General features: G+C 45.5%; 1 protein-coding gene across 1 annotated transcript in view; it reads left to right on the forward strand.

The window, feature by feature from the left end:
• CCDC60 (coiled-coil domain containing 60) overlaps positions 1-26408 on the forward strand; it is a 157346-nt gene that overhangs the window by 72962 nt on the left and 57976 nt on the right. The gene's annotated exons all lie outside the window — the stretch shown is intronic.

A 26408-nucleotide genomic window follows, 5' to 3' on the forward strand; every position in this document is an offset into this window, starting at 1 on the left:
CAGAGTAAGGGATGGAGACTTTCACAAGGATGTGCGAGGAGGGCGTCATACAGGCATTGTGGACGGCCCGTTTATCTTACGTGTCCCCCCCACCCCACCCCGAGCCAGACCACAGACAGACTCAGGGCGACACATTCCCTTCCTTCCCCTCCCTCACCTGGAAGCCCTGCTGTCTCCACTACCCACCTGCATGTCCACCCCTTCCCCGGCCAGCAGCACAGCTGATGGGACCGGATGGCTGAGCCCAACAGGAGGCTGGAAGGTGTGGGCATGGAAGGTGGGGAGAAGGAATGACACGAAGGATTAAGGCACGTATAGACATCCACGGCGCCTCAGAAACGTAATGCAAGCCGTGCATGTGATTTCAAGTTTTTGAATAGCCACACTGTTGTAATTCTAATACTGTATTCTATTAACCCAAGATATCCAAAGTGTTCTCATTCATCATGTCCTCAATATCAAAGGTGTTCATGAAATGCTATATTCCATTTTTCAGACATGATGAAAAGTGACAAAGTGAAACAAGATGAGGAGTGATGAGTTTACACTTCGGGCACATGTCAGTTTGGACCACCCACTTTTCAAGTGCTCAGTGGTTGTTACGGACTGAATTGTGTCATCATCCCCCCCCAAATTCATATGTTGCAGCCCTAACCCCCAATGACTATATTTGGAGATAAGACCACGAAAGAGGTGATTAAGGTTAAGTGGGGTCATAGAGGTGGGCTCCTGATTCATCGGACTAGTATCCTTATGAGAAGAGGAAGGGACATCAGGAAGGTACTGTCTACACCCCAAGGAAGGAGCCCTCAGGGGAAACCAATCCTTACCGGCACCTTGATCTTGAGCTTCCAGGCTCCAAAACGGAAAAAATAAATGTCTCTTGTTTACGTCACTCAGTCTGTAGTATTCTATGATGACAGCCCAAGCAGACTAATTTAATAGTCAATGTTGAGATAATCCTGCAGAGAATATCCCCAACTCGAGAGCTGATGGACCTCAGTCTCAGACTCTCACGTGGAGTTGAGCTCAGGGATGGCATGTGAACTTGGGTCTCAGAATTGAGGGCTGAGATCCACAAGGACTCCTCTGTTAGTTGTGAACATATTGGCCTCTATGGTGTTTGAACCCAGGTTAGAGGGCTTCTGGGGCTGATGCCTTGGGAACCTTGGGGCCCTGGGGAATGGTGAGAGGTATCATCAGGAAGTCAAGAGTTACCCGAATGGGGGCAGCATCCGTGACAGGCAGCAGAGAAAGAGGATTGCACAGCTAAGGATGAGCACCTGAACAGGGATCTGGACTCTAATCCATGGTCATGACTGCAGGATATTCCAGGCTTCAGAAGGAATGGTGCTGCACAGAATTTGGATCAGAGGTGAGGTTCAAAATACAGAACCAGCAGTATGTCACTGGGTACCAATCAATCAGAGCAGACACTGGCCATACCACCATTATGACCAGGTTGGTTCTTACCAGCTGAATATGATCAGCCTTAATGTAGATGATTCTAACCCAAAGCCCCAGCTGCAAGTGCATACTAGAATCTCCAGAGCCTGAGAAATGAGAGTTTCCACAATAATCTGCATCCTGTATACAGACAGTTGATAACTAAAGGTACCACCAGATGGCTTGATCTATGTAAGTTCCAGCTACCAAGACTCGATCCAGGCCAAGAAGGTCAACAAGCAGTGCTGAGCCAGCTTGTAACCCAAACGGAGTGCTACATTTTCAGGAAATATGCACGCCTGTGATTAAACACAGCTGTGGTTAAAAATTATATACGCTTACAATTAAATACATCATATTAAAGCAAAGGTCATGAAGACTAAAAAACCCCTAACGGTTTTGCACACTTTGCGGCTATGTGTGCTCCTGATGTTATTTTTGGTTAGGGCATCTGTGCGGTGGGCGCGCTGCCTAACAGGGGGCGGCTGCAATGTCTTCCCAGCTCCGTGTTTACGGACATCACCCTGGTAGCTCGAAATCAGCCCCAGTGGAAATACTGATGGCACAGAAATCCACAAACGCCACAAATCAGGGCTTGTGTCCCCCCCGACCCCCGAACAGAGAATCAGTTGTTAAGCAATCCCCCGCACATCCCTGGGGACACGCCCCCCCGAAAATGACCGAGATTGAACTTTCGACTAATCCAGCAGCATATAGGGCTTTCGTCAAAAGGTGATAAAGACGGTGGCTTTCCTGCCACCCTTGAGTTGGCAAGCTGAGACTGTCACTCTGGCCAGACGCATTTACCATGGCTCTGAGACTCGCTAGATTGAACATCCTCATTGGACAGGCTTAGCCCGTCCACATGCTGGACATGAAAGAGAATGTGGAGAGGCCAGGCAGAAAAGCCACAGGCAAGAAAACAAGAAACAACAATAAAATGTTCCACCTGGCCACACTCCCGGATCCCACTGACATTTGAGGGAAAGAGCGCGCGTCCCCTTCAGAAGGAAACACCCTGCTTTGCAGGGGAAATCACCTCTCCGAGAGATGCAGACCCCACGCGCCCATCTCCCAGGACTAAATGAGGCGAATTATTAGCAAAGGAGATGTTGTCTTTTCCACTTACTGTGTTTCAGACCCGCTTCACCTCCTATTAGACTTCCACCCACCATGCACCAAACATCTTGACTACCTCTTAGATTTTTATTTAATAGTTCAGCCCTCTTATAATTCAATTGCACCATCCCCAGTCTCATGGCCAGTTTAACATGATGCTAAAAAGAAAACTCTAACTGCTTTCCTCCTCGCCTGCTCCACCAGATGTGTGGTGGTACTAGGCTGCACGCTATGCATTCGCTTGCCGAATCTCTCCTAGTGGAAGTCGACAATCAGGGGCATCCGCCTGCACGCGCCGAGTTCTTGGGTGACTCGCGCAGCCAATGACGTATCTTCCTCCAAAGCCGCTGGTGATTTATATTGCGAGTGTTTTAAGCAAAACAAACATCTCTGCAACCAAAACAACTGAAATGTTGACCTGAAGCCATGAGTTGCCCATGGCAAAGTTTAGTTAGTAGGTACACAGGCAATTGCAAATAAACAGTGATGTAATTACCCCCCTCCCCATGAGGCCCAGCAGACCCCAGCAGGGTACAGATTACAAAAGTGTTTCTGAGGCCTGAGATGTTGCTTTCTAGCTGCATTTGGTAGACAGCTGGAGCAAGGCAGTTAGAAATAACAAAGGTGGAATTTTGGCAAAGGAAGAAACTTTTTTTTTTTTTTTTTGGTATGAGGCTAGGCACTTCTTGGTTCCTCCTTAGTTTTCTGTGCTCATTCATTTTCCTCAACAAATATTGAGTATCAGGTACCTCCAGGTCTACACAAGGCATCATTGTGTATATTGGAGACACGGCAGTGAACACAACAGTCAAAATTCCTGTCCTCGGTGAATAAGGGGCAATGATGTGCATTAAAATTGGGCAAAGACAACAAACAAGTTAGCAAGTGCTTAAACAGGATTTGGGGGGGGCGGTGTCGGCCACATACTACAAGAATATAAAACAAGGTGATGTGCATAGCATGGCGATGGGGAGAAAGCTGCTACTTTAGCTAGAGTGGTCAGAGGAGGCCGTTCTGTAAAGGGTGCCCTGGGCCTGACATCTGAATGGTGAGAAAGGACCATTCACATAAAGATGCAGGAGGAAGAGAGGAAGAAGACAACACGTGGATTCCAGAGGACAATAGGGGGATGGGTGCCAAGGTTGGAACAAGCTGGAAGTGTTGGAGGAGCAGAGAGAAGTCCAGTGTGGCTGGAGCTGAGTGAGAGAAGGTGAGAGAAGCAGTAAATGACATTAGAGAAATGGGCCTCGGGCATCACAGGTCATGGTGAGCCCTTGAGTCTTAGCCTAAGTGTAATGAGAACCCACTGGAGGGCCCTGAACAAGAGAAGGATACGATCTGATTTTTAAGAGAACGTTCCATTTGCTGCGTAGAGCCCAGTTGAAAGGTTGTAAGAGTTGACAATGGCCTGGCAGGGAAATAGCAGTGAACTGGAGAGAAGTGGATGGATTCAGGATTTATTTGGAACCAGAGGACTGGCTAATGGATCGGATGTGAGGGACAAGGGAAAGGCAGGGTCAAGGTCTTACAATGACTTGCTTTTATCTCTTCCTCCCTCACTAGGATGTAAGATCGATCATAGCCTAGACTATACCACGTTCACTGTCATGGTCCCCAAGTAAGTGTTGATGGGATGAATTCTTTATGAGTTGACAGTGTTTAATAAAGGACATTCATTTTGAGATACGGTTTGTGTCTGAGTTGGTACGTAGAGTGAGTTTCTTTTTTTTTTTTGAAACAAGAAGAGATGAGACTAATAATTTAATTAAAAGTTAGACCCAGGATGATAGATATGTGGCTCACGTACCCCCACTTCTCTCTCCTGTGCCCAAGGCAGACATCACTAGTGGATCACAGCACTCTTTCCATCTGAGCCCAGACTTGGGTTTCGAAAATCCTCTCAACCCAGCACCCCAGACAGGCACCCCTGCTGACTTGAGTTGCTACCCAGGATGTAATTTATTAGTCATCTCTAAACTAAAATACTCAAAAGGAGACTTTAGTGTCTATAATGACACCTTATTAACTCAATTTGAGGGTTGGCACAGAAAAGACCAGCAGGAGGAATAGACCTCACCCAAATCCCTTTATGAATGAGGCTGATTTTTAATCAGTGAATCTGGATAGTTGGAAAAATTATTGTTGGCCTCAGACGTCCATTGACGGCTCTCAGTAACTTCTGCATCTCACCATTCAACACCCAGGACCTCCACATCTGAGCCTGGAACTTAGAACTTCTTCATTTAGAAGTTCAAGGCTGATTCTTCCCACTGGCCCCTCCCCCTGACTTAAGACTTGCCTCAAAGCCCCAGAATTATTCAAGATCATGGATTTATATGCCGGTCAATGTCTTGGATGTAGGCAAAGTTAAGGCTTCTGAATTGCATCTTATGAATCATTCAAAGAAGACCTTAGTCCTCCCCCTCCCCATGTCACATCACCCCCACACCCTGCAGCCAGTGGGTGGACATTAATGAGTCCCCGACATGTTCCACAAAGGCAAGCACTTGGCCCTGCATCCTTAGCCCAGAACTGATAAACACTGCCACATGCCCAATGGGTAGGTCAGTGCTGTGGGCTGGAAGAACCTGGCTCAAGTTAATTGCATTTTTATCATCTTGAATGTGACCCAGAGGCCCTGCCCATTTTTTTTTCTATGTTACTGATGTCTTCGTGTGTCTTTGACACATCTAGTTAACCATAGTTCTAGGGCAAATTTTCTTCTTTGCTTTTCTTCTGCTGCTCTCCACTGACGGTAAATATCTTTTTAATTCCTTTCCTTGTGGCTAGGGCTACCGCAGAGGACCCCACATTAAAAAAAGAACTTGACTAAAAGACCATGTTTTCTCATTTAAGTATCAAAATGTCTTGAACCCTTGGTTACATAAGGGTTTGCCCAAAACCTTGTTTTCTGAAATTCTTTCCCAGATGACAGGCAAGGTGTTCAGTCTTCTAGTTAGGCTTGGAGGGCTTACATAATACAGTCAGAAAGTCCACTGGTTTTGGAGTCAGCAGTGGGTTCAAATCCCAGCTCTACCAGTTATTAGCTAAGTGGCCATGAACAGATCAATTCACTTCTCTAGACCTCAGTTTCTTTACCTATGGTCTGCGATACAGGGATAACAAGATCTGTTTCACACTGTTGCTGGCATTTTTGAGAACAGATATGGGTGAGGAATGTCAGAGTAAACCAATAAAATGTAGTCTTGGTTTTTCAGCTGGTTTTGTGAGATCATCGTAACAGAGACAAAAAAATGCATCAACACTGGAGACAAATAGTCCCAGCCCTGTCTTCCTTATCAGCTGAGTGACCCTGCTCTGGTCATTTTACCTCCCCGAACCTCAGTTTCTTTTTTTTTTTTTTTTTAAGATTTTGTTTATTTATTTGATAGAGACAGAGACAGCGAGAGCAGGAACACAAGCAGGGGGAGTGGGAGAGGGAGAAGCAGGCTTCCCGCCGAGCAGGGAGCCCGATGTGGGGCTCAATCCCAGGACCCTGGGACCATGACCTGAGCCGAAGGCAGACGCTTAACAACTGAGCCACCCAGCCGCCCTGAACCTCAGTTTCTTATCTGTAGGATGGAATCAACGCCGCCTTCCAGAGATTTCTTTGATGAGGACAAAAGGAGACAGATCTCCTATTGGACGTATCAGATCTCCTGTTGCACTTTGGTCCCTTCCCTTAGCTCTTCTAATGCTCTGAGAACAGAGATGAGACCAGGGAATTCAGAGTCACCACTTATAAGCCACGTCATGATGAACAAACTGCCCAATTTCTCTGAGCCCCAGAGTGGGCATTGCATAAATACTTTCTCCCTCTCACAGGGCTCTTGTGAGGAGGATTAAATGAGTTAATACATGTGAAGCACTTAGAACAGTGCCTGACCCGTGGTAAGTGCTTGATAAATGGTAGCGGTGTACGTTACATCATCCGTGTATCCTGAGTGACAGTAACTATTTTACAACACGATCATGATCTCATGGATTCCACCCGGTCCCCAATCAGGGGGCTCCAGGCAGAGCTCAGCATGAGATGAGGAATGTCACACCCAACCCCAGGTTCTGAACCTTGGAGGGTCAGGTTTTAGGGAGAGCTGGAGCAAATATGATTGGGGGTGGGGGGAGTCAAGATGGATAGTTCGTAAGTGGAGACTGCAAATCAGCGGTTAGTACTGGATTTCCATATTAATTTTAAATCTCTTCCTATGGGAATTGTTGAACAAGCCATTACCCTAATGGATGGTAACCACAGGCTACGTAATAAAGCACTAATCCACCACTTAGAGCAGATGCTGCATGCATTAAGCCCTGTAACTTTTTTGGAAATTTTTATTGAAATATAACATAATACAGGAAAGCACACAAATCATTAAGCACACAGCTCAACAGACTTTCACAAAGCAAGCACGCCCAGGTCACCCACACCCACATCAAGAAAAGGAACATTACCAAGGCCCCCCCAGAAAGCCTCCTCGTGTCCCCTCCAGTCACTACCCTACCCACCCACCCCCATCGCTCTCCTGACTTCTAAGACTGAGATCGGCTGATTCTGTTTTGAACTTCACGTAAATGGAATTGTCCACTTGACATTCTTACACTATCTGGTTGTTTCCACTCAACATGTTTCTGAGGTTTACCCACAGTGTCTCACAAAGTTGGGTGGAGTCTGCTCTCTTTCTCTCTCTATGTCTATCTATTTGCCTTCTGTGAAGACAGCATGACATATCCATTTCAGTGTTGATGGACACTTGGGTGGTTTCCACTTCGAGGGTATTATGAACAGAGCTGCCATGAACATTCTTACACATGTGTTTTGCTGAACATGTGTATTTCTGGTGAGAATATACCTAAAAGTGGAATTGTGGGCTCACCGAGTTGGCATGTGGTCAGCTTTAGAAGATACTTCCTGTATCCCAAGCCCTATATTTTAAAGAACTTCAAAAGTCAGTCCTGAAAAACTAGAAAATACAAATCAGTAGACATAAATAAGTAATAGAATCATGCACACACACAATTACATCACTGAAGAATGATTATTCATATTTTTGCATATCAACTTCCAATATTTTTCTATACGGACATGTAATTTTTTATAAGGGAAAAGAGCCATTCTGCATATACCATTTGGTAACCTGATTTTTTATTTAGCAATAGATTTTGAGCATCTTCCAAGTCAACACATACACATGTACAACTTCATTTTTTAAGCTTTTTAGTATGAAAATGTTCAAATAGGCATAAAGGCAGACAGAATAATATCATTAACCTCTAAGTTCAATGATCATCAACTCACAGCCAATTTTTTTTTCATTTACACATCATCTTCTCTCATTATTCTGAAGCATTTATTATTTTAGCTGTAAATATTTAAATGACTATCTAGAGGACTCTTTTTAAACCACAACCACAATAACATTACCACATCAAAAAAAAATAGCAATCATTCTTCAATATCAAATATCCACTCAAGCATAACAACCATCTTAATGGTTGTATAGTTTCCCATTTTAAGAACATAGTGTAATTTATCTAACCCATTTCCTACCACTGGGCTTCTTGGATGTTTTCAATTTGTTCCCATTATATAAACAATGCTTAGATGGACATCTTCAGAGTTAGATCATTATTACTTTAGTTCCCTAGGACAAACTCCTAAAGCATGCCGGCTTTAGGGTTCTGGACCCTTCACTGAAGTCTTCTACACTTACACTGTGTTTCAGTTGCTAAAAGGTAGCTAATTCAGGAATGTTTGAAACAAAATGAGCTTCTCTTAAGAAATGAGAGAAAAGCAAGAAATACAGGGTGAGAAGGTTGAAAATACTTGAGACATGACTCTGCCCGGTTTCCCTTTAGCATCGTCTTCAGCAGCAAATACAAGCAGTTTATGGAAAGCAAAATGAAAACGTATTCATGAAATAACCACCCCCCCCTTAAATTTACTGGCAACGTCCAGCTGAGCCACAGGCAGAGCCAGCCTGCATCAATGAGATCATTTCCCATCCCCAGGATTCTTCACGTAAAATATCTGTCCTACTTAGCACTTCCTGTAATCCCAGCACTCCCCCTCAGAAGTGACTGTTCTTACCAGATGAGCCAGACTGTTTGTGTCCAGATGAGACTATTGTCAGTGGCTACATTCCATTCACCTTTTGCAATGCAAGTGAAAACTTCCATTTTTTCCCCCCGAACAGACTATAGCCTTTGACCACATCTCTTCCCGGGTCTTTTCTGTAGTGTTCACTGGCATTTTGCAGTCATGATTTCACTTATCAGTAAAAGAAAACAAAATTGCATTAAAAAGCCAGAAACCTCACAGGTTCGCCAAGCTCATCTCAGAACACCTGAACAGTGCTCAGGAGCAACACTTGGGATGCTAGACCAAAAATCACCTGGCAGCGCACTGTGAGAAAAGTGACACTCTGTCATCTGTCCAACCCACAACCCACAGGAGCACAACGCAATAACAATAATAAAAAATAGCAGGCAGCTTAAACCCTGCTGTTCCAAAATTAATGCTTGTAAATATATTTCAACAGGTATTAATTTCCTCATGACTCTATTCCACAAGTGGATAAGAACAAGAAAATCTTTAAAACCAGTTTCCCGGGAACCCACCTGTCACCTGATCTAATGTACTGACAGATAGTATAACGCATCATGGCTTTTGGAACCAGCGTGAATCCTGGCTAGGCCCCCAATAAGGTGTTTACATATGGGCAAGCGACCTAATCTCCAAGTCTCATTGCCCTCATCTGTAAAATGAGGATAATAATGAAATCTCCTTCCCAGTTACAAAAATAAATGAGTTAATAAATAAATAAATAAATAAATAAATAAAATGTTATTTTAATTAGTTAGTATTAATTAGTTAATAAAATAATAAATAAATAAATAAAATGAGTTAAGATGCATGTGTCTGGCACTTGGATTGCCTAAGTGTTAATATACAATACAACCAGAAAAGCCAACACTCCTGATGGCTGGTGTGTATCCCTCACCCCAACTGCCTGACCACCGTTTAGGTGAGATTTTCTTATGACCTGTGAGGGGACCCGGAAATGTCTCATTCCTGTCCGACTGGAAAACCAGGTGCTGGACAGCATGCAACTTGTAAGAAACTAAGGATGCTACGGTTTGCTCTTTGCCTTGAGAGACAAAGAGCTAGCTGGATCCCTTTCGCACACTGTTTTTAAGATAACATTAGTTAGCACATAGAAAGCATTTAGAATAGAGTCACCACAGTAACTGTTGGCTCTTGTCATTATTACTGTTTTTCTTATTCCTATTACTTTGATTGGAAGCGGAGTAAGCAGCTTGAATCGGTGGAAAGAGAAAAGGATGGATAACTACCGAACCAACCTATGTCCTTCCTCCATACCCACAAATCCCATCACCAAGCGCAAAATAAGCAACTACACCATCGGACCACCTATTTTGTAATACGAAAGAGGATACAAACTCAAGTCACACTTCTTTTATTTTTCCAGTTAGCCATCACACGAAGTGTCTCAGGAAGTCAAGTGTCTCCCTCTAGCAGCTTCCCTTTGGACTGTCTAATAAAAAGAGGCTTATTGGTCACCTTGCACACCTAGAGGAGAAAGCTAGCGCTTACTGCGTCCTCTGCTGCCATTGCTTTGCGCTACCACAAGGTGTCGCTGTAGAGAATGGGTCCTCCAAGATCTCACAGACCATATTGGCCATTCTTTGCTGACATCTCGCTGACCATCATCATAGCTCTCAAAACCCATTGGATTTCATTAGATGCCTTCTCACAATCAGTTTACCTACACATGGGAGGTTACCTTTAGGGACTCCAGGATGCCCTCTCCCTGTTTAATCTGAGGGAAGCTGCCCAAGTGTCTGACCAAAACCATTTTCTGGCCCTTTTCTTGAAAAAACAAAAACCAAAAAACTTAGAGGGAGAACACAATTTTTTTTCCTATGGAGGAGCCCAGATATGTCATATAAATCATTTTAATAGACCGGCAATGAGGTGAAGTGAAATATTTCCCCAAAATCAAACCCCACCACAGCCACACCTTGCCATACACTACCAGATTTAGGGGTGTTTAGGGGTGTTTAGGGTCTAAGTTTCCTTAGAAACTTACCTGGACTTTATCCTCTCAAATTTCCCACGAAAACAAGAACAAAGTCAGTGAGAATGCTCACAGCAGCACTTTTCTGCCCTGAGCTGAAAAAAATGCAGGACAGCCAAATCGAACAGCCTGAGAAGTATCTAACGATGTTTCAGCAAATTCTCTTAGGGTTAGTCTGAGGCAGACAAAGTTTGAGGGTCAGGAATTTCTGAATGTCTTAGTGCTGCTCTGTCAGTCCCATGGGTGCCATTTAATGGCCTGGCCCTTCAACACATCTGTGTGTTTAGCTTTAGGAATCATTCTGGGTCAGATTAGCTCCCAGCAAGAGTTTCCCGGCAGCATGTGAATGCAAAGTTAAAGAAATCAATCAGAATATTATTTTGCAAGATAAATCCCCCCCCCCTCTTTTTTTAGAGAGAGAATGAGAGAGCACGAGCAGGGGAGGGGCAGAGGGAGAGAAGAATCTTAAGCAGGCTGCACGCTCAGCATGGAGCCCAAGTCAGGGCTCAATCTCATGACCCTGACTGAGATCATGACCTGAGTCGAAAATCAAGAGTCGGGTGCTTAACCGACTGAGCCACCCAGGCACCCCTTGCAAGATAATTCTTTAAGTCAGAAGAGCTTTTTCAGGAATCTAGTGATAAAGCAAGATCCAAACAACCACTTAAAGAGGGAATCTGAATCCCCATCCCTGCCCTGAGACAGCCCAAAGTGACCGGGAGCTACAAAGCAGCCTTTAGATCCTGTGAACTTTTCCTGAAGATCTGCTTGAGGGAAGCACAAGGACTCACAGGGAAGCAGTATATGATCAGAGCAGGTCTGCCCTCTTGCACAATTCCAGGGGCACCACCATTCACAATGTGTGCTCCAGGGGGAATGGTGTCCCCAAAATGCCATTTGTAGAATACAATGTTTAATAATGCCCCTGGGGTTGTGCAACTAAGCAGCCCTTTATTGGTAGTCATGGAAAGATAAAAATAAGAGCTTAAAGAGCTCTCAGGGCTTGGGGGAGGAAGTGTGTGTATGGATTGAAAGAGAGAATGAATCACAGACCAGATTATTGGTAGGAGTGTCTCTGGTGGTTCACAGACTAGATACAACCTTAAAAGGCATGTGTTCGGGCTCAGGTACCTTTACCTGCAATACCCGTGGAGGTCTTTGAGTTTGGACTTACTGGAAGTGTTTGTCCTAGAAAAGTGAGTAGGAAAAGACCAGGTAAAACATATAGAGGGAGTAGGAGAAGGTATCCCAGGCAGAGAAAATATTATGCACATGGTCACAGTCAGGACAGGACCTGGAAGGCTGGGTGACTACAGACATCCTTTACCAAGTTCCTGCTCTGTGTCAGGCACCGGGCTAGGACCTGATGTCAGGTCGTCTCAAAGGTGAGGGGAAGATGAGAGATGACAGCTTAGCCCTGGGGACCGAAGAGTGATGGGAACAGCTTTCAGGCTGATGCAGCTCAGCGGACCCTGAGCGAGTGGGAGAGAGCTGGTCCGTGGTCCTGGGCAGAGGTTTTGCATCGTCTGGGGTTCCTCTGAATGTACTGTGACAAGGACAAGCAGCAGCTGACAACCATCCTACATCTAGGAGGCCATCAGAAGCTGCTTCTTAGAGTGACAGGCAAGACCCAAGTTGTAAGTCCAGAAGGGGAGCCTTTGACCACCACCCCAACACACACGCACACACACACCCCCACTGCACCACGCCTCAGACCCCTGCCCTTGTCCTGATGCTTAGTGAAAAGAGCCATTGTGAATTCCTGAGGAGTGCTCCCTGTCTCCAGCGAGTCAGCCCCGCCATCCATCAGGCAGGAGAACGTGGGTCTAAAGATCGCAGGTGGGTGATCTTGTGCCTTATTCCATTGTCTGGGGTCTGTCTCGAATTATATGCCAGGAGTGCTCTGGAGATTGCTGGTGTGTTCTAGAAAAAGCCTCTCTCCCTGCTAATGCATTTTTTATGTCCACGTTGGCAGGTCCGTGAAGAACCATCCTCCCATTCCATTTAGTCATTAAGCACAATAGGTAATAATGTGTATTGTAGAGTGGGGTTTGCATTCCTTGGGGGGAAAAAAAAAAAGAAAGTCAACCAGTTTATCTCAGAACTGAAAGCCCCCACCGAACTCCCTCCAGAGGCCGGGCCAAGCTTCTGTCTTCTCGGCGCCTGTGTGCCGACAGGGTGGCTGGAGAACGCAGCCGTCTAGACAGACCAGAGTGCAGATCCTGACATTGCCACCTTCTCGTCGGGTGACTTGAGGCCAGTGGCTTCCGTATCTGTGAGCCTCAGTTTCCCCACCTTCGAAATTATAGTGCCTGCCTCGCAGGGCGATTGGAGGGATCGATGAGCTAACATGGGTTAGGCACGAGGACCCAGCCCGACACACAGAAAGGGCTCTGTAAGTAACGGCTAGCATTCGGGTGATTTTCCAAGCCTTAGTCCCCCCCAAAGTTTCGGCCCTCAAGGATATTTAGCTTCTTCTGCCCTCCCCCTCCAAAACTCCTACTAGCAGTTGCCTAGAAATGGGGTGGTGGTGGGCTTCTGCTCCCTTCCAGTAATCACCCGAATTGGGATGCATGTAGAACTGTTTGTTGACACTTGGCAGGTTTTTCTTCTTCTTCTTCCAGAAGAGATGCAGTCCTCTCATACAAATGCTGACTCACATTCATTAAAGAGTAGCCCTTGGCCAAGGCACCTTTTAACCACATAGAAGCCAGTTGGGGTTGGCAGCCTTGGTCCACGTCCTCTGATGAAATGGCCAGCCCAGGTCACCATCACCACGTTTGCCTGTCAGGATGTGCACAAGGTCGGAGGCGACTCCTGGGGGCCGGACGGTGTGCGGACAAGGGCTCGTGTATATGTGTGCGTGAGCAACGAGGTCATAGAAAACTTGCCAAGTCCAGGAAATTCAATCAAAGGATGACATGTGCATGCTGTGTAACCTAATCTTAGATGCTGGCGGTGCCTTCCTTTTGCAGGTTTGAACACCACTTGTAGTCATTTGGCCCAGGTAGGTCAGAGACCGCATTACAAGCTAAAGAAATAACTTTCCTGAGAGGCACAGGGGGAGCCTGTTTCATTTGATCACTTCTTAGAACACAGCTATATTCTAGCTCCCAGTTGGAAAAAATATATATATTTCAAAGGCATCCATTTATCTCTTTCCTGTTTGGATGATTCAGCTTCTTCACAGACTGTTCCAAATGCCTGCTGCATCCAAGGGAAATGTGAATGGACCCCATCAGACTAGGGTGGTGGTGGTGTTATGTGCCAGAAAGCGGGCATGTATTTAATTGGGTTCTGAAACACAAGAATTTCAAGTGATTTAGTTATTCATGCAATCAATATTTTATGAGGATTTCCTTTGTGCTAGTTCTTGGGAGAGAGAAAAGATTTAGAAATTGGCCCTCCCCTCAGGGAGCTCAGTCTGGTTGGTGGGGTGGGAGAAGGAAGTGCACGGGTGGACAGGTCAGTCAGCAGCTCAGGGGGGCCTAATACAGTCTGGGAAAAGCAGAGGTGACTTCTGGGGTGGGGTGGGGTCACCTGAGCAAGTTCTGAAGGATAAAGTAAAAGTTAGCCAGGTGAAGAAGAAGAAGGAGGAGGAAAGAGCATTCCAGGCAGGGGAGCATATGTGCAAAGGCACTGAGATGAGGAACAGCATGGTCTTGCAGCTTGGTATTGCTAGAGCGTCACTTGACAAGGAAGAGGTCAAGGAGATGGGCCAAATCCAGCTCATGCAGAGCCCCAGGGGGCTACCCTGAGAAGTCTGGAGATGATATGCAATATTGGGAAGGGCAGAGGGGGAAAGGAGGTCCGAGGCAGGGAGGCCAGTGAAGAGGGAGGGGCAGATATCCAGAGGAGACGTGATGGCAGCCTGATTTTAGAGCATGGCGACTGGGAGGGAAGACTCTCGTACTCAGCCCCACAAAGGGGTAGAGCCCTGAGACAAAACAGTGAGGAAGGACAGAAAGGAGTCATTGGAGGACTTAAAACAGCAGAGCAGTGCACTTTCACAAGATGTACATCCTCACGTTGACGAAGACGGCTCTGTGTACCATGGAGGACCAGAATAGCAAAGGAGCAGAGCTAAGAAGCAAAAACATGTTGGTCACACCGAGCTTTTCAAACATCAAGACCCCAGCTAAACAGGTCCTACTTTTCAGCTCTTTGAGTAGCGCCTGAGGCGGCAGAGGGTTTAGACACAGTGCATTGGACTGGGAATCCAGAGACCCCATTATCATCTTGGCTCTGCCTCTGACTTGCATGTAATAACCTCTCCTCTCTGGGCCTGTTTCCTCATTTGCAAAACGAGGGTTTGGATCTTTCCTCAATGGCCTTCTCACCTCCAAAATGCTCAGCTAGCTTCTGACTCAGGGCAGAAGAACGATTCCCAAGGCCAAGCTGTAGACACCAGTAGTTGGGGGGGAAGGTGGTGCTCTGGACCCCAGACACCAACTAGAATACAAGTTCTTTGAAGGCAAAGGCCAAATCGTTTGATTTTGGCATCCTTCCTCAGCCTCACATCACACCTTGCATACCTTCCATGTCCAATAAGGATGTCAAGAAGGAAGGAATTGAATGAATTGTATTCAAAAGTAGGCAGCATACATAAAAATGGGATTGGCAAGCAGTGAAGAGATTTAGATTAGGTAAATACTCACTGACAGCCAATTTGGGAGTCATGAGAAATGTTGCCTGAAAATGCCAGCCTCTAATTCTAGAGACAGAGAAGAAGAGAACTGACCTCCAACAGGAATCAAATCATCCACACAGTCCTTCTTCTTCTTTTTTTCTTAAACTCACTGAGTCAACTAGCCATTTTTAATATTGGTGATCAAAAATAATATTATATTCTTACCATGTGCCAAAGAATGGGAAGGGGTAGAGGAGACGTGGAAAGTGTGAGCTGGTGAATGCCTCCAAGCAGTTTCATTTCTAGAGGTGAGTCCTGCCCAAACTCTGAAACCGTTTTTGCATGGAGATGCAGCTTCTTCGCAGCTCAATTTCACTCCTCATCTCCTCGTCTGTGTCTGTGTGTGTGCGCACACGCACACACGCGTCCTACACTGATGAGAGGGCTCACCTTTCCAACTGGGGCCCTTGACAATTAGCAATACCGTGATTAGGTGGGAAGGACCAATCCTCCCTCTTCACAAAGTCATTCTGAGTCTCCAATTTCCAACTGCAATCAGTGTTTGCATGATCTCGTCTTTAAATGCCTTCATGTCTATTCTTCACTTCTCCGCTTTCATAACAAGTCAGATAAGACAATAGGATCTCAGAGAACAGGGGAGGAGGACAGGTGCAGGCCTCCACTCCGCGCCATCTGCGTGAACCTTACTCGAAGTCCCTGAACCTCTCTGTCCTTCAGATTTCTTACGATGAAATGAGCCTCCTACCGCTCCACATACTTGCCTCGCAGGATGGGTTAAAGAAGTTCAAGAGCCTAGGGCCTCTGGAAAGGCTTTTTTTTCTGTTCCTGGCACATAGTTATTATCCATGTTCTAGCTGTGGTGATGATAGTTATGGTGGGGGCGGTAGTCGTGGGGGGGATGGTTCTCCCGAGCTAATGGAACAGAGTGGTTAATTGTTCTGCCGAAATCGCACAGCCAGTTGCTGGTAGAGTGAGAATTAGAACCTAGCCTTTTTTTTTTTTTTTTAAGATTTTTTTAATTTATTTGAGAGAGAGAGAGAAGGAGCAGGGGAGGGGCAGAGAGGGAGAGAGAGAATCTCAAGCAGACTCCCCACTGAGCGCAGAGCCTGATGCAGGGTTCCATCTCACAACCCACAAGATCATGACCTGACCCAAAACCAAGAGTTGGTCCCTCAACCGACTGAGCCACCCAGGAGCCCCAGAACCTTGCTTTTTAACTGACATTGATGTACATCCCACTTTCGCCTAAACCCATAGGTCTGATTTGAATCCATTGTTATCAGCAATCTCCCCCTGAAACATCCACACAGGCTGTGATATGGGTTCCTTAGATGCTTCTTTCCATGTTTTTCCTCCTGCTCCTCCTTTTTCTCCTCTTCCCCTTCCTCTTCCTTCATTTTTTTTTCTATTACTGAAGATCTGAGATAGAGATTAAATAAAGAACCCAGAAAAGAAAATCACTTAAAATAATTAGAAGGTTTCTGCATGTAATTTCTTATTCAGCAGAGCAGAGGTTAATTCCCTGGCCCTTTAGCTTAATAAATTTCATTACTTACATGATAACCAAGTGTTTTTCCCACCACCACTATGGGCAGCCGATTCACGGACCTTTTCATGAATTACTGCATAATGCAATTTACCAAATCCCCAAATAATTGCGGTCTAATTACACTGTTTTTGCCACCACCCTCCAAGCACAGAACCTCCTAAGCTTGCCACTTGAACCAAGTGCCATTTCCCAGAAGCCTTGCATGGCTTAGAGCCAAACCCCCAACCCCCATGCCTGGCCAGCTGTGTGCACAGCAAGAGGGTTGTAGCAGCAACCATTCATGGCTTTGATGATGATGATGGTGATGAAAATCATGATTGCTACCATTTACTGAATATCTCCAAGGTTCCAGGCCCCACGCTAACTGCCTTTCATGTACGGTTTCAACAATGTCCTAGGCTGGGTATTCACTTATCCCAGTTCTACAGCTGAGGAAAAGTTCCTCTGGAAGAAAGGAGATAATGACCCACCCAAAGTCACAGACACCAAGAGATAAGGAAACAATAACCAGCTAAAACTAGAACAGACCATTTCCAAAACCGGGGCATTTTCCTCATGCAACACTTTGGATCAAACCACCTGGGTTTAAATTCCAGCTCCAACACTTAAGAACCTCTGGTTAGACTACTTGACCTTTCCGAGCCTAAGTTTGCTCCTCAGCAAAATGGGTATAACCCCCTACTTCCTGGGGCTGTTGTGAGGATTCAAGGAGATAATGCATATTGCAGTCCCTCGCTCAGCACCTTGCTCGGGCCCTTACTGTGCACATTCTTCCTCCTCCCCCAACAGCAGTAGCTTCTTCAGCTTCAGCCACTGCCCTGCCTCCCAGCCCTCACTCTTACAGGCTCACACCCTCCTACATCGGTTTCCTCACTGCCCTGCCATCATCAAGGGAGACTCTCCGAGACCTACTTCTCTTGGCAGAGTTTCAGGCTTCTAAGTTTCCTTGCCTGTCTCCCACTATCCAAACTTAACCTACCCCAACCTCTTTCCCTGGTCCGTGGCCATCGATTTAGCCAAGGATGATGGCATTTTAAAGGTGAGAACCATGGGGCACCTGGGCGGCTCAGTCGGTGAAGTATCTGCCTTCGGCTCAGGTCATGATCTCGGGGTCCTGGGATCAAGCCCCACCTTGGTCTCCCTGCTTAGGGGGGAGTCTGCTTCCCCTCCACACTCATGCACACGCTCACTTGTGTGTGCTCTCTCTCTCAAATAAAATAAATCTTTAAAAAATAAATACAAATAAAGGTGAGAATCATGACAGTTTAGTCAGGGTAAAAAGAGACAAAGAGAGAGACTCAGCTGGGACTACATTCTGCTGCATAGCGAACAGAGCTGGAAACTACCAGGACTTAACCAAGGTAAAGGCTTACCTCCCTCACATAAAAGAGGTTCACCTTCTGGAGGAAGTATGAATACGGTGGCTTCATGGTCATGTAGGACCCAGCTTCCATCTGTCTTTCTATCCACTATCCTTAGTACTAGCCTCCAACTGCAGAGTTTCCTCATGCTCACACAATAGCTGCTGGGGCTGCAACCATTACAGCTAAGTCTCAGGCAACAGGAAGGAAGAAGGGGGAAAAGGTCAAAGGGCATATGCCCCCAGCTGTATTACTTCCTTCAAAGCGTTTTCCCAGAAGCCCCTCCCAATGACTTTCACTCGTACCTCACTGGCCTGTCCCATCTGCAAGAGTAACTGGAAAATATGGTTTGCGTGTTGTTTTGTTTTAATTTTTTTTTTTATCTAGGCATTTGGATGCCCAAGATAATGTGGTTTGTTACCAAGGAAGCTGGGGAAATGGATATTTGGCAGGTAACCGGCACTTTCTGCCATCAGAAGGAAGGAAAGGAGGCAGAGGAGGAAAATCAGCAAGTGTAGATCACCTACGCTCTCTCTGCCAGGCACTGTCTTTAAGGAGCCCACGGTCTAGTAGGAGAAGCAGACTAAAAAATAGGCCATCACCATGTAGGATGATGAGTGCAATGACAGGGAGCACATAAGGAAGGAGTTGCAGGGGGAGTGCCCAGAGGAGGTACTTAACTAGCCAGGAGTTAGGGGTGGGGAGGGGAGTGTGATTTTGAATGGTCCACAGTTGACAATTTTTCCCAAGCCTTGAAGGACAAATAGCAATCAGCCAAGTGAAGAAGCCGCAGAAGGTACTGCAGGAAGAAGGAAAATCATGTGCAATTTTAAGGGGTAGAGATTCGCAAAGAAACGGCTGGATAAGTGGTTTTAGATTGTTAGGCAGGAAAACTTTTCTTCCCTCCTAGGTTCTTTGGCTAGTCTAATAATTAAATTGACAGGAGACAGATTAATAGGAGCCACAAAAAAAAAAAAAAAAAAGGTAATTTTGTATATACAGGTGTTCATAGAAATATGAGACTCAGAAGTACCCAAAGCAGGCATCTTTTATACCTTCTGGACCAAAAACAACACGTTAGTGAAGAACTGACAAGAGCAAGGGGTTTGGGCCTGGGGGTCACAAATTAGTGGAGAAGCAAGAAGGGTTTTTCACACAGCCTTCTGGGCCCTGAATTCCCTCTCCCATAATAAGGGATGTAGGAAAGATGTTAGGGTTTGAAGCCAACGGCCAAGAAAGAATTCTTGAGGTGTCTTTGGTGCAAAAAGGTGGTTTTATTAAAGCACAGGGGCAGGACCCTTGGGCAGAAAGAGCTGCATCGGGGTCAGAGACCCATTATATACTTTCAAGTTGGGACGGGATTAGGGATAGTTTAAGTCTGGAAGGAATTTGGAAGCAAGGTTTCCAGGACCTTGAGGGGGTTAGCTCTTGTTGTCTAGTAAAACCTGAGTCACAAGATCCTTCAGATGTATATCGGCAGGTCATATGCTTGAGGGTTGATCGCCAACATGTCTTGGGGGTGTAGAGATAAGGGAAGTTTCCAAAGGAATTTTTATATGTTAAAGTAGACTTACAGGATCCTGGGGGTTGGGCTAAGATTGCCTTTTGCCTTTAGCAAAGTATTAACATTGAAGCAGTTGAGTCCCTAGAGGAATGTCACTCTGCCTGTCTCAAGGACTTGTCAATGGGCTCTAGGTAGTAATTTTTCTTCTGCCTTTGTTTCCCACATCATTAAGGATGCTTCTCTTCCTCCTGGTACAGGGAGGGTTCCTTTCACAAGAGAGATTTAATTCCTGCTCTCAGGGGGACAAAGGAGGGTCAGAGTGTCCTCCTTGTACTGGCTGTATCTTAAATAACTTTAATTCAAAACAATCAATAGCCACAGAGGCATATTTGGGGATGGCATATTCTATTTCCCTTCAAGATAAAGCCCATATCTTAGAGGGCCTTACTGTCATGGAAGATTCTGGACTTTGTCCTGAGAACAGTGGAAAGCCGTGGAAGGGTTTGGCGTGCTCTGATGGAAATGATGAGGTGTGCATTTTAGAAAGCGCCCTGGGGCAGCCAGGTAGACACAGGTTGGGAAAAGGAAAAAGACCAGGAAGCTACTTAGAATAACAGAGGCAACGAATGATGGTTTCTGGCTCAGATGGCAGCAACTGGAAGGAAGGCAGTCAGATCATATTTAAAATGAGAGTTAGCATCACTTCCTGATCAGTGAGTGGACATGAAGCCGGTCAAGGGGACAGAAGTAATCTCCCCGTTTGACAGGTGAAACACACCGCTTTTTGCCACCCTAGAGCGACTCAACAGCACACTTACTTGTGGCCAAAGAAACGCTCTACGTTGTGCCTTCTTCCACCCCAGATGGTGTTTGCTAGGTGCATGTGCGGGGTGCCCACACCTCACAAATGGCACCGGACTTGTGCAAAGGAGCCAGAGAGAATAAAACTGAAGCAGGTAAACAGTGACGTCTCCATTGAGGAGCGAGTCCCAGCCATGTCTTTCTTCCATCTGCTTTATGATTAAAAGGAACCCACGAACGAACGGGACCTCTTTGGGGGGCTGAGTCATTCAGGAAGGACCAAGATCCATCTGAAACTTTTGATCGGAGACACGAAATCCTGACTGGGCATATCTCCCACTGCTGGGCAGTACAATTAGCAAATGACCCGGGGATGGTAAAGAGATGTTCAGATGTGATTTCATAAGAATGCGGTTGCAATAAGCACTCAGAATATGCTTGCCATCAATTTGCCGTATACACAATATGCTCCTAGTGCAATCTTTTGTGTATGTAGTTGACCTTTATCTCTGGCAATCTTGTCCTATAAAGAAGAGTGAAATCCTCCATTGCAAATCATTAACACTCAGGAAATGGCTTTAATTTGCATGCTGGCAAAGATATTAACTTGGGTGGTGTTGGGGGGAATACTACAACACGTCCTTTTGTCTGAAAGGCAGTTCAAAATCTGTGTTGTGACTACAGTTGACTGAAGTTCAATTGCTGTAATAAATGTATTCCAAATTTCATCTCAATTGCATTTGCATTTTAATGAATGATTCTCACCTTCTTGTCAATTTGGCAGCCAGGCTAGATTTATTAAGTTATTGTATAAACAGGGCATTCTAATGCGGGAATTTAAATGCAAAATATTTGCTGGGTGCCTTTGAACTGGGGCTGCGTTTATTAATTTGCCTGTATGGGTTGCCTGAAAATTCAAGAATTAAAGGATGGCATTTCAGATCCCTTCTTTCCACCGGGTTGGCTCTGTCCCCCTCCGAAATCAATATGTCTGGGTGGGCTGACAAAGCGAGGCATGAGCCAGCCAGATGAAAAGGGCTCTCCAAGTCTCCAGCCTCCACAAACTGAAAAGAAACTGATTTATTTGCTATTATTTGAAAACAGTAAAATTTGTTAAGTGAAAATTTCCCGTGTAGGCAATTCCTGTCTTCAAGAGCAGGACATCCCCGAAATTGGATTGCCAGGAGTGTTTGTTCATTTTAATGTCATTCTGCCTTCCTCCGTTGAACCACTCCTGGCTTTATAGCCTCATACTTCTTGCAGGCAGAGACGGAAAATGTGAGTGAAAATCAGCTGGATGCAGAGCCCTAATACCATTAAAAGTTAGGTTTTGTTTTGTTTGTTTTTTTAAAGTACATCTGGGCTGTTGGTTTTTAACAAAGTGATTTGCGGTGGTTAATCCCATGCCCCTCCTAATAGAAAGGGTGAACACGAGTTCCCTTTGCTACTCCCCCAGCTCCGCAGAACTCCACAGCTTCTCAAAAGGCCCCTGTGAAGGGAGCTGGGGCTGCTTTTGATGCTGTTCAGTCCTAATTTCCTCTAGGGCCCTGGGGATGGAGGCGGATTCAGGTAACGGGAGACTCATTGCCAGCAGAGTGCCCTCAAAGGGTGACAATGTCCGCTACGGACTTGCTTTAAAGAACTTTCTGTGATGAAGTGACTGCTAGCGTGTGTTAAAGTTTTATTTCAAATCCTGTAGCGAGGGAAGCAGGCTTCTAATAGAGCCAGTTCAAGGATTTCTTTCTGGAGAATTGTTTTTGTTTTGTTGGTTTTTGTTTTTAATAGGGGAAAGGGGGCAGCTAGACAAATGCATCTCAGACTTCAATGTGTATATGAATCAACTGGGGGGTCCTGTTAAGATGCAGATTCTCATTCAGAAGGTCCGAGGGGGACCCAAGATTCTGCCTTTCTAACAAGCTCCTAGGTGATGCTCATGATGCCAGTACAAAGAGTACCAGACTTTGAGCAGCAAGGAGCTAGATAGCCCCGCTCAAGGGAGGAATGGTTAGTTAAAGGTTAAGAGGCTTGTTACAAGGGCGCCTGGGTGGCTCAGTTGGTTGAGCGACTGCCTTCGGCCCAGGTCATGATCCTGGAGTCCCGGGATCAAGTCTGCTTCTCCCTCTGACCCTCCTGCCTCTCATGCTCTCTGTCTCTCATTCTCTCTCTCTCAAATAAATAAATAAATAAATAATCTTTAAAAAAAAAAAAAAAAGAGGCTTGTTACAAGTCTGGTGATCCAGCTGTGTGGGTAAATCTAAAACCCCGAAAGGGCTCTTAATCTCATCAGAAGATATCAGAAATTTGCACAAATATTTTATTAAGTATTCCAGATACTTCTCAGAATGAGTTGTTAATTACTTTATGATCTAAGTTCTGTTCTGGACCATCTTTTCTCGGGTCTGAGGCAATTTCTTTCTTAATATCATATTTTATCATATCTAAGAGGGACATTCCCCCACCCCACCCCCCACATTTTAACATCTCTGAACTGGGGATGTAATGTAAAATTATTTCTTAATTTAACTGGCATGGATTTTTCCTTCTTTGTGGGTCAAAAATAAAAGTGCATCTTATAATAGATAATGTATTGGTCAGCTATTTTCACCATAACGCTATGTAACAAGCTGCCCCAAACCCAGCGACTTTCAGTAAGTATTTCTTCCTTTGCTGGTGTGTCTGTAGGTTAACTGGGGTCTGGCCAATCTTGGCTGAGATTAGGTGGGTTCAGTTCTGTTCCTCATGCCTTTCTCATTCTTCTGGGTTCAGCAAAATAGTGGGTTTTGTTATTGTCATGGGCCCAACTGAGCAAGCTTATTTCAAGCCTCTGTTCAAGTCATATCTGCTAGCATCCATAGGCCAAGGAAGTCACGAGAAAGCCAAAAGTCAGGGTGCTGGGAATATATTCCACACTGGAATGCAGGGAATGGGAGAATGTGAATAATGACTTTAATCTGCCATAGGTGGTATCTTGGATTGGGTAACACATGGTCTAAAGGGGGAAAAGGTAAGCCACCAGTTTCTATTCTATAGGCCTAGAGATGAACTCTGCATGCAACATATAGCCTGGAGATACACAAAGTCAAAGCTTTAAAGCTTCCTGCTGAATGTGCTTGACTTTGCAGCATGCAGGTGGAGAGAGGAAAATTCTGGACCCAGCCCTCCTGGCTTCCAATCCCTGCTTTGCCACTTTCCAGCTGTTATGGACCCTCACCATTTACCTACCCCTTGCCCTGTTTTCTCACCTGTAAATCACACCGAACCCTCGGGACTGTTATTGAGTTGGCAATAACAATTATAGCTCCCAATCATTGAGTCCTATGTACTAGGCACCGTACTAAGCTCTTTATGTCCATCATCTCATTTAATCCTCCCAAAGGCCCTTCGAGGCAAGAACTAAGATTTTTCCCATTCAAAGATGAAGAGGCTGTAGTTCAGAGAGGTTTTTTTTTTGTGTGTGTGTGTGTGTGTTTTAAAGATTTTATTTATTTATTTGAGAGAGAGAGAGCACGAGTGGGAGGAGGGGCAGAAGGAAAGGGAGAAGCAGGTTCCCCACTGGGCAGGGAACCCGATGTGGGACTCTATTCCAGGACCTCAGGATCATGACCTGAGCTGAAGGCAGACGCTTAACCAACTGAGCCACCCAGGTGCCCCTGTAGTTCAGAGAGGTTTAAAACCTGCCTAAAAGAGAGGCAAAGTAAAGGTCCCGTGCAGAGGATGTCCCCTGCAAGCTTCACCATGTATTTACTGCTCCTCAATTCTGAAGGTGCTTGGGAGAAAAACCTGGGCTTCCTTACTGCTGTGCCTTTGGTCTGTCTCAGCTAAGCCCTGCTAAGAATACTCCTGTTGCCAAAGTGAGCAATCTCCATTCATGGGATCACATGCAGACTCCAGTATAGAGAACATATGTCCCTTAAAAATAAAAACCCACCCCCATGCACTGGTTAAGAATAAGTGGCACTGGGTAGAGGAAACTTTCCATTTTATAATCGGCTTCTTCCTCCGCTTGCCTGATGCAGTTAATTATTTTACTCCCCATCGTTCCTCTTGCGATGTGAGCCAGGGGAGTTTTACAGCATGGAAAGCGGTGAACAGGAGGCCCCGGGTGAGTGGATTTAAAGGCGAAAACTGCTCTTCCCTGCAAATAGCTCCCTTCACACAAATAGCCTGGTAATCAGCAATAATGATGGAGAAAATGTAGGGAACATACAAGGGAATTAGATGGGAATTTGCTAAAATATTAAGTATTTTTAAATGGGCCTCTACGGTAACGTGGGAGCACTTCTCAGCTCACTGAATGAACATCTTGTAGCCTGAAGTTCCCAGAATAGACTGGTGTGTCTGACATGAGGGCCCAGACCCTCCCCGCCAATGCTGCTTATCTCTCACCCAGCTCCTTCCAGAAGATCTAGCAGCTGGGAGTCTGGCTGCCTTGGTTGAAAAGGGGTGGTAATTCCAACAGAACACTTACTGGCTAGATTCCTCAAGCTGGGTTCCCCTACCCCTTTCTATGAGTTACAGAGGCATTCGTCACTATTGGCATTTAGGGTTTTGTTACAGAAGTGGCTTTACACGGTGTCCTCCCTGTACAGATCCTTGAGTGAAATCTCTTCCCAATGTCAACACCAGGAATAAGTAGGCATCTCCTGAACAGTTCTTTAAAAATTTTATGGACATTAGGAATCACATGAGGGATTGTGCTTCCTTCCTTGCGTTAGCCACTAGGATGGCTCAGGGCCAAACTGGCACACTCGATCACATGGTGCAGGTTTTGACACCTGTCTTACCTGATTTTGGCCTCTTGTTTTCCCTGCCTGTATCACTTTTTAAAATTTTTTCCAATACTTTTTGGAATAAGAACATAAATGAGTCAAATAAATCTCTCACCGACCTCTTAATTACAATAAAAAGATAAATCACTAAGATTGCAGAGGTAAAGGCTGTGAATTCTTCGAGGATGTGTTCACCTTTGTAATGCCAGCACCCCGAACAGAACTTAACACAGAGTCCGACACCTAACAGATGTCTGGCCTAAGGCATGGCACATAACAGTCAAGCCCTTTTTATTTGCTGTGACATGGACCTGTCACTTTTTATAAATTAATTTAATAAGGATGTGGTTAACCCTTACAGCCAAAGATAATATAAACAGTTAAGTGGTTCCATGAGCGTAGACCTAGATATCTGATCACACTGTAATAGTTTGCTAGGGCTGTCAGAACAAAGCACCACATGCCAGGTGGCTCAGCAACAGAAATGTATTGTCTCATACTTCTGGAGGCTAGAAGTCCAAGATCAGTGTGTCAGGGGGTTGGTTCCTTTGGAGGCCCATGAGGGAGACTGTTCCATGCCTCCACCTAGCTTCTCATGATTTGCAGGCCATCTCTCGTGTTCCCCATTGGCCTGTGGAAGCATCATCCGCATCTCTGCCTTCATCTTCATATGGCATTCTCCCTGTGTGCACACCTTGGTCCAAATTTCCCCTTTTGATAAGGACACCAGTCATATTGGACCCACCCTACTCCAGCCACAACCTCATCTTAACTAATTGCATCAGCAATGACCTTATTTCTAAATAAGGTCACATTCTGAGATACTGGGAGTTAAGGCTTCAACCTATGAATTGTGGTGGGACACAATTCAATCCATAATACACACCTTTCAGGATCTAGTTGGTTACAGGTTCTTCAGGGGAAGACAGAGGCTTTGAAATCAGACACTGAAATCCGAGCCCAAAGCCCACCAAACTGGCCAGGTCTGTTCCATGTCTGTGGGACCCCTGCCATTGCTGTGCACAATATCACACATGATGAGTCTTCTCCACACCTGCCCCCACTCTCTGTCCCTGAAGACTGTGGTCTGTCCTAGGACGGACACCTTTCGC

The sequence above is a fragment of the Mirounga leonina genome, unplaced genomic scaffold, assembly GCF_011800145.1.
Source record: "Mirounga leonina isolate KUSES-001 unplaced genomic scaffold, KU_Mleo_1.0 Mir_171, whole genome shotgun sequence".
Taxonomy (NCBI): Eukaryota; Metazoa; Chordata; class Mammalia; order Carnivora; family Phocidae; genus Mirounga; species Mirounga leonina.